Here is a 16822-nt window from a genome sequence, read left to right as displayed (position 1 = left end):
AACAACGTTCTTGGAGCCACTATCTTTGAAACAGGCTAGTGTTCACACATTTTTGGGAATGAAATACCGCTACATCCATAACTTCAGGCGGTTTAGTAAGGTGTAGTATAGTCTTTGCATAAATGAGTCCTAAGATCAAACTCCGGTAAGCGAATGCATTTTCTTCATTCATTACCAATGGACGAAAATGATAAAACTTTAGAAAACAACTTCGTCTCGCATTCTTTTATTTCTTCATGCGTTTAACACCAATTACTGGGTCATGGTTAAATCTAAGAGACCAATATATATATATATATATATATATATATATATATATACATACACACTTGATATATCTATATCTCTACATATTAATATCTATCTAGCCTATCTAACTATCTGTCTGTCTGTTTGTCTGTAGTTACATAGATACATACATTCATTCATACATGCGTACATATATGCATAGGAGTGTATGTTTGTTAGTGTGTGCTGAGTGTGTTTGCGAGCGGGTGTTGTGTGTGTGTGTGTGTGTGTGTGATGTGTGTGATGTGTGTGTGTATATGTGTGTGTGTGTGTGAGTGAGTGTAAAATGTGTACAAGAATTGGATTTAAGCATCTGTCATCAAGTTTAAATATTAGAATATTATAATTATGACATCATAATATCGATGACGTTTACCCAGAAATTTTGTTTCGGCAGAAATTTTGAAGCAGAAACATATACTTCAATCTTAGTCCATCCATACAGTGTATTTCATTGTTCGTCTTTGTGTGACGGCTGTTAGCATGTAACATTGAATAGCAATTACAATGATGAACACAAAACACTGGTTACTCAACTGGTTCGTCCGTCGTTGTCGACGATGACCTAGGATATCACATACGAGAAGAAAGATGGGTCACGGTGCCTCTTGCTGTGGTCGATCAGGCCGATACGTGCTCGGAAGATTCTGCCGCAGGTTGGGCACCGGTGGTCTGCTGGGAATGAAGGCAAGGAGTTGGATCTGGTCTTGCGCTGCTCACAAATTTTCTTTGTGATTCTGTGATCCTAGTCCTAGGAGATGGCATTTCTGTTGCTGCAGCTACGCCAGGAAGTGCAGACCTGTGCTTATATTTTCCAGGTGTTGGGGTTGATTTAAAATCACATCAGTGACGCTTTGAGTGAATGTTTCAAGCGCTTTTTCTGCCCACCTTCTCTGCGCTTGCCTTCTGCCAATTCACTGTAAAACAGTCTTTTGGGTGGTCGTGTGCCAAGCATTCGAACAAGTACATATGTCAACAGAATATAGCTATAAAAAACGGTGAGTATTTTAATAAATTTTAAGTTTTTTACTATTAGAATGTTTCAGCATCTTTTTTTCAGACGTTTCTACAATAATGAAAAATTGATTCTTCATGAGATGTTCGATAGATTGTGTATATCATTATTGTTATTAATATATTACCACAAACACATTCGGTTATAAGTGTGTATGTATTTGAGTCTGCTTGTATGTATGTGCTTGTGAGTGTGTTTATGCTTGTGGTGTGTATATGTCTGCCTTTTTTACTCGTTTTCTCTCTCATCCTACATCTCTCTGTCGCTCTCATTTTTGTCTATAACACATACACACAGAACTAGACGCTTTAATTTCTGTGAATCTCTGTCTTTATATATATGTGTGTATGTATGTGTGTGCGTGTGTGTGTGTGTGTGATGGTGTGTATGATGGGGTGTGTACAATATACACACATTCACACATACAAATCTTACGAATAGGCATAAAGATGTGCAAGAATCTGGGTGGGTGGGGGGGAGACATCTACATCTTTGCTAGACATGATGAGAATATTAGTTAAATCGCCCTCGTATCACATTTTCCTTTCTTCTATGTTTTTTGTATACACAACTGATATTCCATGGAAATTCACAAGTTGGTAGATATTTGAGTTAGAAGTAGCGCCCAGATTTCCGTCAATCCAGCCAATACTCTCATCTTTCTATGTAGGCACGCACGCACGCACGCACGCACGCACGCACGCACGCACGCACGCACGCACGCACGCACGCACGCACGCACGCACGCACGCACGCACGCACGCACACACACACAAACACACACACACAAACACACACACACACAAACAAACACACACACACAAACACACACGCACACAAATACACACGCACACAAACACACACACACACACGCATACACACAAACACGCACACACACACACAAGCACATATACACACACACACGTATACACACACTCACACACGTATACACACATACACACACGCACACACACACACACACACACACACATACACACACGCACACACACACACACACACACACACACACACACACACACACACACACACACACACACACACACACACACACACACACACACATTTGAGTCAAAGTGTTACACCACTGTATTACTTTTGGCATTGCTAGTTATTGCGGTGATATTTCTCTTGAAATTGTACTTTGTGTCTTGTGTACGTTTGGCGCGAGGTTCAGTGGTTAGGGACTTCGGCTCACGATCGTAAGGTCGTGAGTTAAATTCCCGGTGATGCGTTGTGTCCTTGAGCAAGACACTTTATTTCACGTTGCTCCATCCCGTCCACTCAGCTGGCAAATATGAGTAGTACCTCTATTTCAAAAGGGCCAGCCCTGTCACATTCTGTGTCACGCTGAAGTTCTCAGTGAACTACGTTAAGGGTACGCGTGTCCGTGGAGTACTCAGCCACTTGCACATTAATTTCACGAGCAAGCTGTCCCGTTGATCGGATCAACTGGAACCCTCGTCGTCGTAACCGACGGAGTGCCAGTGATCAAAAAGAATCAGGACTGGTGCTATAAAAAGAAAACTACAACACAAATCAATTCGGTATATAATCTCCTTCGAAGCCGTCCCCTTCTGAAGCCACACACCTATATCCAGTGTCGTTTTCATTGATGGTCTCATTCCTGGAACTCCTTTATTTGGGAAAACGAACAGCTACCTCGTTCATTCCCTTGGATTTCCACGTAGTCTTGAAATCTTGTTCCTTTCAAGTGGGATTTGATTTTTGGAAAAATTCTTGACCGTAATAACCTTCAAGCCATGTCTCTTTTCAAGTACGCTCTCTCTCTCTCTCTCTCTCTCTCTCTCTCTCTCTCTCTCTCTCTCTCTCTCTCTCCCTCTCTCTCTTTCTCGCTCTCTCTCTTTCTTTCTTTTTCCCTCACACACTCACATATTTTCTCTGTCATGCTCACTGATGGAACCTCTGCCGTTTGGTGAGATGACCACACTCTACACACTTTACTTCCAAGCACTGCAATAAACAACAGAAAAGAGCGAGAACATCATAACTTAATGTCAATGCGCGACAGAGTTCAAAGTCAATCTGCGCCAAGCGACTTCACTCTGCGTACTTTAGCTCCGTTACCATAGCAACTCGCCGGATGCTTTTTTTTTTTTTTTTATCAGACCTCGTATGCAACGAAATTATATCGCTGCTTTGTTGCACATTTCAGAAATATCAAACAATCCATTCACGAATCATAGTGTGCTCTCTTGTGCTTGCAAATACCTTGTTATAAACATAAGAAGGAACTTCTGCACGAGAGAGCTACCTAACTTTCTGGGTTAAGATGAAGGACAGGGCCATTCCTTATAAGCCCTCCTACACTTTATGATAAACGCCCATACTACATTATGCTTGTAAAATACATACACATAGGCGCAGGAGTGGCTGTGTGGTAAGTAGCTTGCTTACCAACCACATGGTTCCGGGTTCAGTCCCACTGCGTGGCACCTTGGGCAAGTGTCTTCTACTATAGCCTCGGGCTGACCAAAGCCTTGTGAGTGGATTTGTAGACGGTAACTGAAAGAAGCCCGTCGTATATATGTATGTATATGTATGTGTGTGTTTGTGTGTCTGTGTTTGTCCACCTCCAACATCGCTTGACAACCGATGCTGGTGTGTTTATGTCCCCGTCACCTAGCGGTCCGGCAAAAGAGACCGATAGAATAAGTACTAGGCTTACAAAGAATAAGTCCCGGGGTCGATTTGCTCGACTAAAGGCGGTGCTCCAGCATGGCCGCAGTCAAATGACTGAAACAAGTAAAAGAGTAAAGAGTATGTATGCACACATCAGGAGCGCTTGAAGAGTTAGGTATTCACATTAGACTTACATAAACGAATGATTTAAATTATGTCTCACGCATACATAAATGCGTCTATATATATTTTATGCGTATGTTGCCGTTAAAACTGTAATATTGGCAGAATTTTAGAGCCCCGGACAAAATACTTTTCAGTATTCATTCCGGTTCTTTATGTTTAGAATTCAAATCCAGCCGTGATCAACTTTGTCTTCCATACCTTCAGGGTCGATAAAATACATACCAGCACAAAATAATGTGCTTGATATAATCAACTATTTCTTCTCCACAAATATCTGGTTTTGTGTCTAATAATCATTATATTATACTATTAATAAAAGCGGCGTATCCTATCATCATCCGTATTATATATTTTTTAGAATTTTTAAAAAGATCCCAATCGCATTTCTTGTAAAATCATTCGATTTCATTGTGCTGTCCCTTCTATGTATGTCCTTATGGATAATAAAAAATTAAGAATCGTTAGCATGCCGGGCAAAAAGCTTAGCGGCATTTCGTTCGTCTTTATGTTCTGAGTTCAAATTCCGCCGAGGTCGACTTTGCCTTTTATCCTTTCAGGGGCGATAAATTAAGTACCAGCTGTGCACTGGGGTTGGATCAATGTAATCGACTTACACCCTTCCCTGGACTTTATAGCCTTGTGCCAAAATTAAAAATTATTATATTATACTATTAATATCAATTCAGTATATTGCGCTATAAATCACGAAAACAATTTTTTTTTTTGTGTAAAGAAATATTTCAGATATGAAAAGATTAATTGATAAACTAAAATAAATAGTGATTCACATTTGAAAACGGTAAACAATTTATAAAATAAATTATCTGCTATGTAAAACTGTAGAATCAGAGAAGCCTTGTGATGCTCTACATCAGCAAAAATAATCTGCCGATAGACTAGCTTTCTGGCTTGTTTATATAGCCAGAAGGCTGTATTGATAGTAGCAGTATTTCTAGTTTTTCAATGTTTCACAAGAGCGCGCATTGCATTCTCTTGGAAAATTCTTACGCTTGCATGGACTAGTTTAGTTCCCTTTTAAGTCTAACAGTTGACTGTATATCAGGACTCGTGGGGTCGTGGGTAACCGAAAGGCATAATGGTGCTACAAGTTGTGCATCTGGTAGTAAGCGACCGATTGGCATTCTTTTGAAGTGACATAAATAAGATAATATAATGATTTCAAATTTTGGAACAAGGCCAGCAATTTCAAGGAAGGGTGTTAGTCGATTACATCGACTCCAGTGCTCAACTGTTACTTATTTTATCGATCCCAAGCAAAGTCAACCTCGTTGGAATTTGAATTCAGAACGTAAAGACGGACGAAATGTCGCTAAGCATTTTCCCGGCGTGCTAACGATTTTGCCAGCTTGCCGCCTTTATTAATAGTATAATATAATGATTTTCCTACCATGACCACCCTGTCTTTTCTCATAAGTGCAGGGACCCTTAGAACACATGTTCTAACGTTTTATGAAAGACTTAGCTTTTATTTCTAGCTTGTTGAACGACCATATAGAGGGCTACTTCTTTGGCTCAATTGTAATTCAGTATTAGACTGAAGTGGAGAGTTGCTGTTGTTTAGCCGAAGGTCAACCACGCTCGAATAGATGTCTAGTTATATGTGACCTTCACCATATCGCACTTTTGGTTACCTCTTTGGCTGCAGACAAGGTCATTTGATTACGAAGTTCGCTTCGAAACTATGGTTTCGGTTTCGTTCCTACTTTGCGGCACCGTGGGCAAGTATCTTCTTTCAGAGCCACGAGTTGACAGATACCTTGTTAGTAGAGTTTGATAGGCGGAAACTGTCTAGAAGCCTTTCGTACATACATACATACATACATAAATACAAAAATATCCTGTTGTTGATGTTGAAATTCCAATAAAGGAGCCTTGGATCTAGGTTAGAAACCGGCTCTTTCTCTGTTGGCAATAAATCTTGAAATAAAATTGTACAATGACATACATACACACATACATTCATACATGTATACTTACATACACGCATACAAACATACATATTTACATCTATACATACACACATACATACATACATACATACATACATGCATACATACATATATACATACATACATACATACATACATGCATACATATATACATACATACATACATACATACATACATACATACATGCAGACACGAGTCTAAAGTCAAAGAGAAAGGAGATGACTACGGACAACTGCTTCGAAGCTTTCAGCTTCTATATCCAGATTGTAAATTCACATTTGTATCAATAATAATTGGTCCACTTGGTCTTGTGAACCTAAGTGATATTCTGGATAAGCTGGGGTTTTCAAAAAAAAAAAACAATCAACCAGCTAAAATGTGCATCAGAAATACAATCTGTAAGCGGAAAAGTAAAAAATATCTGAGACTTTTCGAAGTCCAAAATGTGACATTGTTTTTGTTAACTGCTTCCCAACGATGGAGCTTCGTACCTTTGTTAGAAACCACACACACACACACACACACACACACACACACACACACACACACACACACACACACACACACACTCCCCCCCCCACACACAACACACAACACACACACACACATACACAACACACACACACACTCCCCCCACACACACAACACACAACACACACACACACATACACAACACACACACACACACAACACAACACACACACACACAACACAACACACACACACAACACAACACACACACACACACACACAACACACAACACACACACACACACACACACACACACACAACACAACACAACACACACACACACACACACACACGCACGTGCACACACACACACACACATGCGCATAATGTATACATACATTCATACATACGATCCAAAATGCCTTTGAATGTCGCATCACATCCCTTCGGCAAAATCTTTTAACCACCAAGCGTCGAAGTGCATCCCTTGACCAAGATTACATACAAGATGCTGATAACATCATAAGACTTGGAAGGCATCTCCTTGAGCAACACTCTTTGTTTGATAACCTAGAATACATACTCAAAGAAGTCGCATGACTCTACTGTAACATATCATCAGATGAAAGGATGAGCCTATATGAGCAGAAGACTATGCATGAATATGTTAGTAGAAAGCTCCATGATGATAGTAACATCGATCATCAAAGCAGTTTATCATGGACGAATAGCCGGATTATATCCTCCCACTTTGAAGGGTATGCGTTTGCAATCCAGGAACAGGAAATATCAACCAAGTACCTGGTGCACAAAAAGAATAGAGACGCAAGAAAAGTCGTAAAATGTGACAATCGATGCAGACTTTGCGGAGTTCACAGTGAATATATCACCCACATCATAAGCAGTTGTCCAAAAATTTCATCACGGTTTTATCTACCGATGAGACATGATGCTGTAGCTAGGACACTCTATAATGAAATCCGTCGGAAGGATAATCCCGAGGACAAAGAAATAAAAACCCACAATATGGTAGAAGCCATAGTCACTCATAATGAAATGAAATACCAGTGAAGACCTCAATAAAATGTAAGCACAACAGACCTGATATAATGATTTGGGATAGAGAAGAGAAACTGTGCACAGTTGTGGAAATTAGCTGCCCAGCGGGTGTTAACATAAAGCTGAAGATCAGTGAAAAAGAGAGCACCTATGCTGAACTATTGAGAAATCTGCAGTTACTCTATCCGGATTACAAGTTCAGGTTTATACCTGTAATTATTGGGGCCCTGGGATATGTAACACACTACTTAAATTCCAATCTTGAGAAATTAGGCTTCTCAAAACCAGAAAGGAGAAAGCTAATTCGAAGTCTACAGATCCAATCCATCACTGGAACTGTGAAAATCTGTAAAACTTTCCAGAAGTTGATCATTTAGATATATATATGAGCATGTCTAGATATGTAATCCTATGCATGAGAATATATACATAAAACATACAAATCTGCACATACGTACATACATACATACAAACAAAAAACTCTGTTGTTGATGTTGAAATTCAAATGAAGGAACCTTGGATCTAGGTTAGAAACCGGTTCTTTCTCTATTGGCAAGAAATCTTGAAATAAACTGAATGGCATACATACAGGCATATATATATATATATATATATATATATATATATATATATATATATATATATATATATATATATACTAGCAGTATAACCCGACCTTGTCCGGGTGTGACTTATTACGCCATCTACGATAAGTCTTGCTAGGTGAAAATCAACTAAAAAAGAAAGACTTACAACGAAAAAACCCTTATGATGTAAATATGTTCGTAATTCAAAAGACGATGAACTGAAAAGGGCAAGTTTGAAGGCTGTTTTGCGTAACATTATTAATCGTACGTAAATTTCATCCGTCTAATTGGCTATACAAATGATATGTGCAAAACAACTTTTTGCGCTGCCCTGATTATACATAGCAGGGTAATCCCTTTTCGCAGGAGCTAGGACGACAATTTCTGATGAAGCAATTGCTGGCGATCTGTTGCTACACATTTTTGCCAGAATTCTAACAGATTGGGCAGAAGATGTTGATGCACCATTTTGCATTATGTTCAAAGTAGTTTCTGGAATGTGGTGAATTGCTGCAGTCTGTTGCTGTCTTTTTAAACCGGTTGCTTTCTTTCCCCAGCAAGCTCTCTTCTTTGGAGGCATAATCTATGTATATATTAAACAGAACAACAAAAGTTATAATAGATGGCAGGGTCGGTAGTTTTCACATTTCGGTAATTTTGCGGATTAACATCCGCATGATTACTTAACCCTAACACTAACGCTAAACCATAACCCTAAACCCTAACCCTAAAACCCTAACCCTGACCCTAAAACTGTAACCGTAACACTAACCCTAACCCGGTAATCTTCAAGTTTAGGGGTTAAAAAAAGAAAACAAAAATATTCAAGGGAAATAACTGAACGACTTACCAGTATTGTCCGTACTACTCTGAAATGTGTTTTCTTTTAGCTGTTTATAAATAAATCACACACGTGTTTTTTTTTTTTACATACGGTTTTTTTTTTCTAAAACAGCATGCGACAGAAGGAGAGAACTTTGTCGATGGAAATGATAATGAAATTCAACAGATATTAGATATTTATTCAAGGGTCAGCATGCAGTTCTAAAAATGAACCTACTCAACATTATAAACGTCAGAAATGGCAGCCAAAAAATAAACGAATGTTTTTCCTTTTGGGGTTGAATTCCGCCATAGAAATTCATGTAGCTAAGATGAAAATAAGGTAATCTTCAAGTTTAGGGAGGTAAAAAAAAGTAAAAAATATTCCGGTCTTCCACGAGGCATTTTCGATCTCTCAGTTAACTTCAATCAAATCACGTGTGTGATTTATTTTTATTTACTTTTTTTTTATCCCTAAACTTGAAGACTACCCTCTAATCGTAACCCTAAAACCCTAACCCTAACACCCTAGTGAAAATCGTGCGGGTGTTAATCTGAAAAATTACCCACATTTGTAATGAAGTTCAGTGATTTTGCAATGTGTTGTCCTGTCGGTCAAACTAAAGCGTAAATGTTCTGAGATGCCTTACGGGAGTCAAGAAACAAAAGGAAAATAGTGTAATAGATGCTTTTAAAAAGAAAAAAGGATTTTATCCCTTATATGTATACTGTTCAGTATCTATGCGTTGAATAAAATCTATCTTTCTACTTGTACTACCATACATTTCAGCGCTTCGAAAAACAAACTTGTTTGTTAACATACAGCGTAACTAAAAGCAAAGTTTAATCTATGACTTTGTATGCATAAGAGAAAGTAGGAGCTATCGTTCGTAAACGTTCATAAGAGAAAGTAGGAGTTGAAAGGATTTGTAAAGGTCGTAGAAAGAGGAAATTTAGGTTTTATTAGAGGGGGCAAATGTTATTTTGCGCAGTTTAATGGATTTTATTGGTAACTGTGATTGATTTTGACGGAAAAAATGACGCAGTTACCTAGGTTATGGTATTTAGAATATTAATTCCGATTGTTTCATTCAAGAAATTTGGAATTGTGTAAATGTATGAATTGGATACACATACACACACACTCACAAACTCAGCTATATATATATATATATATATATATACCTTGTCTTGCTTAGGGACTCCAGCTCGTTGGTGAGAGTCGTAAGGGCGCTATCGTGACATGCAATGTATCATAGGCATGTTTAGACGTGGTGGACTTAATCTCTCTGAATATCTGATAAAAAGCCGATTTATTCAAGAAAGAGATAGAGATAGACACAAAGAAAGAGTGAGTGGAAAAGAAAGAGATCCTCGATCAGGACTGGAACTTTATTTAGCAACCTCTAAGGGATGAAATGAAAATTCGAACTCAGATCTCGGAGAGCTAGAAAGATTACGGGAAAGCAATCTTTCCGACACTCTAAGGATTTTGCCAACTGACCACTTACACACACACACACACACACACACACACACATGTACGTGTGTATATATGACTCTCTTTGTTGGCGAATGATGCAAACAGCAGCGTTAAGAAAAGAAAAAGAAACACAATAAAAAACAAAATTGGAGAACCGATGGTTTTCGAAATAAGTTCCGTGCAATGTTTATCCTGCACTGAATTCACACACACTTCCTTATCACTCCTGCCGTCAGAAATGCAGCGAGCCAGTGATTGGATCGCTGGAAACTTGTACCCAACGACGCTATTAATCACCAATTGCGTTATAACACACACACCAAAAGAAAAAAAAGAAAAAATCTAAACGTTAAGAAATTCACGTGAAAGTATATTTCCAGAGGAAAAAAAAAAAAAAAACATTAACAAAACAATATTTTTAAATTATAAAATATAAATTTAGTTGATAACACGTCAAAGATAATTAAAGACCAGATATTTTCGTAACATAAGCCGAAGGAAAGTTAATGGAATTAACTCATACAAATTAGAAACAAAAAAAGTTATCATGATACAAATAAAATAATAATAATAATAATAATAGTTCATTAAACCAAGAAAGAATAAGACAAATTTGTCAACACATTCAGGCCGCAGTGTTTACATTAATGATTTTCAACCTTTTACCATCGCCAACTATTTTAGTAAATCAATATTACTCCGCCACCCTTTTCTTAAGAAACAAAACAAAACAAAAAAAAACAAAAACAAAAAATGAAATATTTCAATAATATAACGATTTTTCAAAAAATTTATTAAATTAGCATTTGATATTTTTCTCGGAGAAATATTTCACATTCTTTTTTTTGTTTGCAATAAATGTTGTGTTGTAGCCTATCTATGGAATTCATGGCGGTAAAGAAATTTGCTTCTCAACCACAGGGTTTCGGGGTTCAGTCCTACTGCGTGACAACTTTGGCAAGTGTTTTCAACTACAGTCTTGGACCGACCAAAACCTTGTGAATGGGTCTGGTACATGGCAACTAAAAGAAGACCGCTGCACCCGCGCGCGCATGCATGTGTGTTTGTGTTGGTGTTTGTCCCTCCACCAACCCCGCCCGACAACCGGTGTTGGTTTGTTTACATCCTTGTAACTTAGTGGTTCGATAAAAGAGACCTATAAAATAAGTACCAACTTAAAACAAAAATATAAGCATTGGGGTCGATTTGCTCGACTAAACTTTCAAGGTGGTGCCCCAGCATGGCCACAGTTCAATGACTGAAATAAGTAAAAGATAAAAGATTAAAATTTTATCAAATGTTTCGTAAGCACAATTTCGCAGCAATTTCGATGTTATATATCACAATCCATAAGATGGGAAAATCTGATTTGCATTAACCTTGAAAATCGAAATTATGTAAATATTAAAAAATTAGACTTTTCACTAATAACTTGTTCCAGATTTAAGTACAAGGCAAGTAACTTTAATGAGAGGGATCTAGTCGATTACATCGACTCCAGGTATTTGAACTCTGGACGTAAACAGCCGGAAGAAATGCCGCAAAATGTTTTGTCCTGCTCGGTAACGGCTCTGCTAGTTCGCCACCTTATTTCAATAATAAATTTGTGGCGAGTTATTTATTGTTTTTAGACCTGGGTCAATTCCTGATCGAATAGGTCTGTGATAAAAGATTTTCCTACCATGACCATCCTGTATTTTTTTAATAGGTGCAAGGAACCTTAGTTCATAGTCTCTAACGCTTTGCGAAAGATTTGGCTTTTGTTTCTAGCTTGTTAAACGACCATATAGAGATTATTTCGTTGGCTCAATATTAATTCAGTAAAGAGTTGTTGTTTACCCGAAAGTCAGCCATGCTTGAAGAGATCTATGATTAAAGGCCATTCCGCCGTCACCATCGCATCTTTTTTCTTGTATATCAGGGAGGTATGATTTGGTTGCTCTTTCTAGCAGATTAGTAGACTACATAGAGGTTCTTATTACGACGAGTTGGTAACACTTTTTGTGGTTGTTGTTGCTGTTGCTTCGACCCTGGTCAGTGCAGTTCCAGAACATTTTCGAACAAAGACATTCCATCCGTGGCCGCCTCACCTTTTAGTGCGTCTAAGACATTTAATACATCTGAGATATCAACTTCCACTGAAGTCACAGATATTTAAGATGGCAGAATTATAAGACGATTGGCGGGGAGCTGGCAGAAACGTTAGCACGCCGAGCGAAATGCTTAGCGGTATTTCGTCTGCCGCAACGTTCTGAGTTCAAATTCCGCCGAGGTCGACTTTGCGTTTCATCCTTTCGGGGTCGATTTAATAAGTTCCAGTTACTCTCTGGGGTCGATATAATCGACTTAATCCGTTTGTCTGTCCTTGTTTGTTCCCTCTGTGTGTAGCCCCTTGTGGGCAGTAAAGAAATAAGAATTATAAGACGATTGGGGAAGATATGGCAGCTATTTCTAGCAGGCTCAGTGGTGAGATACAGGTTTCCACATTTGTACATGGAATTCCTACTACGCACTCACTCACAGACACAAATTTGATTTGAAGGACGTCCAAATTATATTCAGTAATGCATGATGTGCCGTACACTATATATGTGCCGTACACTATATATATGCCATGTATATTTTGGTACAAGAAATTTCTAAAATATTTTCTAGGAAAATTCATTTATATCAACCAATGGAAAAATATGTGGTGGACGTATATTGAATAAAATTTGTATATCCTGATATATATATATATATATATATATATATATATATATATATATATCATGTTAAACCGTTAATCCCTACACAGTTTTTTCTTTGTCCGTTGTTGTTCTTTCCTTCTACATTTTTCCCACTCAATCCTTTCTGTCGAAACATCAAAAACTCTTTCATTCTTCCTGAGCGTGAAACTAATACACCTGTTTGTTGTTCCCTCACCCGCCTTCGTCTTTTGTATTCTGTAAATTTGATCTATCTATCTATCTATCTATCTATCTATCTATCTATCTATCTATCTATCTATCTATCTATCTACACAGAGTTGGCCAAAAGTCACCCGACAGTAAATCAAAATTCCATGAATACTATCTGTAATTCTGTATTGACTCGAATGGAAAAGTGTGTCGCTCAAGAAGAACTTCAGTTCGAACAATTTTCATGATGTTTCATATTTAGATGTTTTTATTAAATTCGTTCAGTTGTTAAACATGAATAAATCTTGAAATTAAATGGGTTTGATTTACTGTCAGGTGACTTTTGGCCAACCCTGTATATATATATATATATATATATATATATATATATATACATACAAACACACACGCACGCACACACACACACATGTATGTGTGTGTGTATTGTGTGTGTGTTTTGTGTGTGTGTTGTGTGTGTGTGTGTTTGTGTGTGTGTTGTGTGTGTGTGTGCGTGCGCGCGCGCGCGCGCGCGTGTGTGTGTGTGTTTCACTATTACAGCTTCATATATAGAACATGCCCTGTCGATATTTATATAAGTACATGGAATTCCTGCTACGAAATATACTACTCTTGGTAAATGAGTTTTAATGAGATTCTAGCCTGCCAATAAATAAAATGTAACCAGTTTATATCAAATATTTGGAATATGTGTTATGTTGATGCATTTATTAAAAACAAGTTTCATGTTATTTTAAAAAGCTGTCATATTTGACAGTGTAGGCAAACTACTAGGTATGTACGTATGTATGTATGTATGTTTGCATGTATGTATGTATGTATGTATGTATGTATGTATGTATGTATGTATGTATGTATGCATGTATGTATGTATGTCATTATTCAGTTTATTTCAAGATTTCTTGCCAATAGAGAAAGAACCGGTTTCTAACCTAGATCCAAGGTTCCTTCTTTGGAATTTCAACATAACAACAGGGTTTTTTTGTTTGTATGTATGTATTATGTATGTATGTACGAATGTATGTATGTATGTATGTATGTATGTATGTGCAGATTTATGTTTTATGTATATATTCTCATGCATACAATTGCATATCTAGACATTCTGTATATATATTTAAATGATAAACTTCTGGAAAGTTTTACAGATTTCCACAGTTCCCGTGATGTATTGGATCTGTAGACTTCGAATTATCTTTCTCCTTTCTGGTTTTGAGAAGCCTAATTGTTATTTAGGTAGTGTGTTACATATCCCAGGGCCCCAATAATTACAAGTATAAGCCTGAACTTGTAATCCGGATAGAGCAACAACAGATTTCTCAATAGTTCAGCATAGGTGTTCTCTTTTTGCATCTACAAAATGGAACAGTTTGAGGATAGAAACCAGGTCTAAACACAATAGCTTATAGACATAGACTGAATGTAGTTCTATATAAATCTTAAAAAAAAATTTTATACTTAAGACCATCAGAAATGTTAAGATATCAGCCTCTACCCACGTTGTCATGCTTTGATTAAACGGTTACAGCATAGATTAGATTACTTAGATAAGTTTCGGCCGAAGTTGACTCAGACCATGTCTAATTTAATAGCACCACCTGGAAGAGATACACAGTCAGCTCTGGGGAACCGCAGCCCATTCAAGCAGTGGGTTATTGTTTTCAGAGACATATCTGGGTGTGGATGGTTTATCTGGTATTTGTTGGGAGTAATCATCTAGAGATCGTTTGAATGCCGTGAAGTCACTTTCCTCCTTTATGTGTGTCTGGCACGATGTTGAAGAGAGCATGGCCAATTGTGGTGAAATAGTTCTGTCATAGTGTTGTGATACGACACGAACATTTCTGTAGGGGACGGATGGCACGGGGGCCAAGCGTCGGACGAATTTTAAGGATGGGCAATGTTGATGGAATATTTTCCATATCACACAGATGATATAGAGCTCACAGCGGTGGTTGAGGGAGTAAAGCCTGAGCTTTTTGAGTAGATCCCAATAGTCAAGGCTTGTTATGTCATCTCCCGCAGACCTCCGTCAAGCAGCTCATTTTAAGATAGATACGTGTGTAAAATTACTAATAGAGAAACAAAAATAAACTTTGGAAACAGCAATGCTACCATAGGTTACGTAGAAACGATGAACGTGTTTTCAAGGGAGATAATCAAAGACCGTAACATTGTAATACTTCATGTAAAGTAAATATAACAAATGAAAAATCCTTCAAGAATCCATAAAAATTCCCGGATCACTACCAAAATTTCATCATCTGTTTCTTCACAACTTTTTGAATTATTTTACACACAAACGGACAGACGGACAAACCAACGCCAATGAAAACACAACCCACTTCCTTAGCGGAGGTAAATATACTGAGATAGATTGCATTCGCCTGCTATGTTTTGCTGTATTAATCCCGTCTGTCAACGATATAAATACGAGTGCTTTTATGTACCACGTGTCCATATGAGAGGTCATCTCAAGGTAAATAACGTTGTATTCTGTGCTTTAATACAACGTCCACGTTAAGTTGGATATAGAGATTGCTTTTGGTATTAATATTGCTTCTGTTGTTATTACAAGCGCGCGCGTGCACACACACTCACTCTCTGTCTCTCTCTCTCTCTGTCTCTCTCTCTCTCTGTCTCTGTCTCTCTCTCTCTCTCTCTCTCTCACACACACACACACACACACACACAATATAAAATAATATAATATATAATGTTTGTATGCTTGTCCCTCATCACCATTTGACAACCGGTGTCAGTTTGTTTACTTCCTCGTAAATTAGCAGTTCGGCAAGATAAACCAGTAGAATAAGAACCAGATTTAAAAGAAATAAAGATCCTGGTGGATTTGTTCGACTAAAACCCTTGAACAAGTAAGATAAAATTATAAAGATACATCGTCGTGGCACTCCGTCGTTTACGACGACGCGGGTTCCAGTTAATCCGATCAACGGAACAGTCAGCTCGTGAAATTAACGTGTAACTGGCTGAGTACTCCGCAGACACATGTACTCTTAACGTAGTTCTCGGGGAGATTCAGCGTCACACAGCGTGTGACAAGGTTGGCCCTTTGAAATACAGGTTCAACAGAAACAGGAAGAAAGAGTGAAAGTTGTAGTGAAGGAGTACAGTAGGGTTCGCCATCAGCCCCTGCGGGAGCCTTGTGGAACTTTGGTGTTTTCGTTCAGTAAGCACTCGCAACGCCCGGTCTGAGAATCGAAACTGCGATCCTACGACCGCGAGTCCGCTGCTCTAACCACTGAGCCATTGTGCCCCCACTATAACGATTCAAATATAAACGAAGCATGCAGTAAAGGGAAGTAACCGAGGTAATACTATATAAAATAAGTTTCAGAA

The 16822-nt window shown here is 38.0% G+C and overlaps 1 long non-coding RNA gene across 2 annotated transcripts in view; it reads left to right on the top strand.

Moving 5' to 3' along the window:
* Positions 1–587: 587 nt before the first annotated feature.
* LOC128250117 (uncharacterized) overlaps positions 588–16822 on the top strand; it is a 107939-nt gene continuing 91704 nt past the window's right edge. The window contains exons 1-2 of one of the 2 annotated variants that reach the window (XR_016245185.1): positions 588–1286; positions 9195–9355. This is a non-coding gene — a long non-coding RNA (uncharacterized LOC128250117). Of the gene's footprint in view, positions 1287–9194; positions 9356–16822 lie in introns of those variants that run through there. The other variant, XR_008266239.2, reaches the window with a different exon arrangement.

This window comes from Octopus bimaculoides, chromosome 19 (genome assembly GCF_046866305.1).
Source record: "Octopus bimaculoides isolate indiv1 chromosome 19, ASM4686630v1, whole genome shotgun sequence".
Lineage (NCBI taxonomy): Eukaryota > Metazoa > Mollusca > Cephalopoda > Octopoda > Octopodidae > Octopus > Octopus bimaculoides.
Note: the sequence above shows the minus strand (reverse complement) of the source record. Positions and strands in the feature narration are given on the sequence as shown.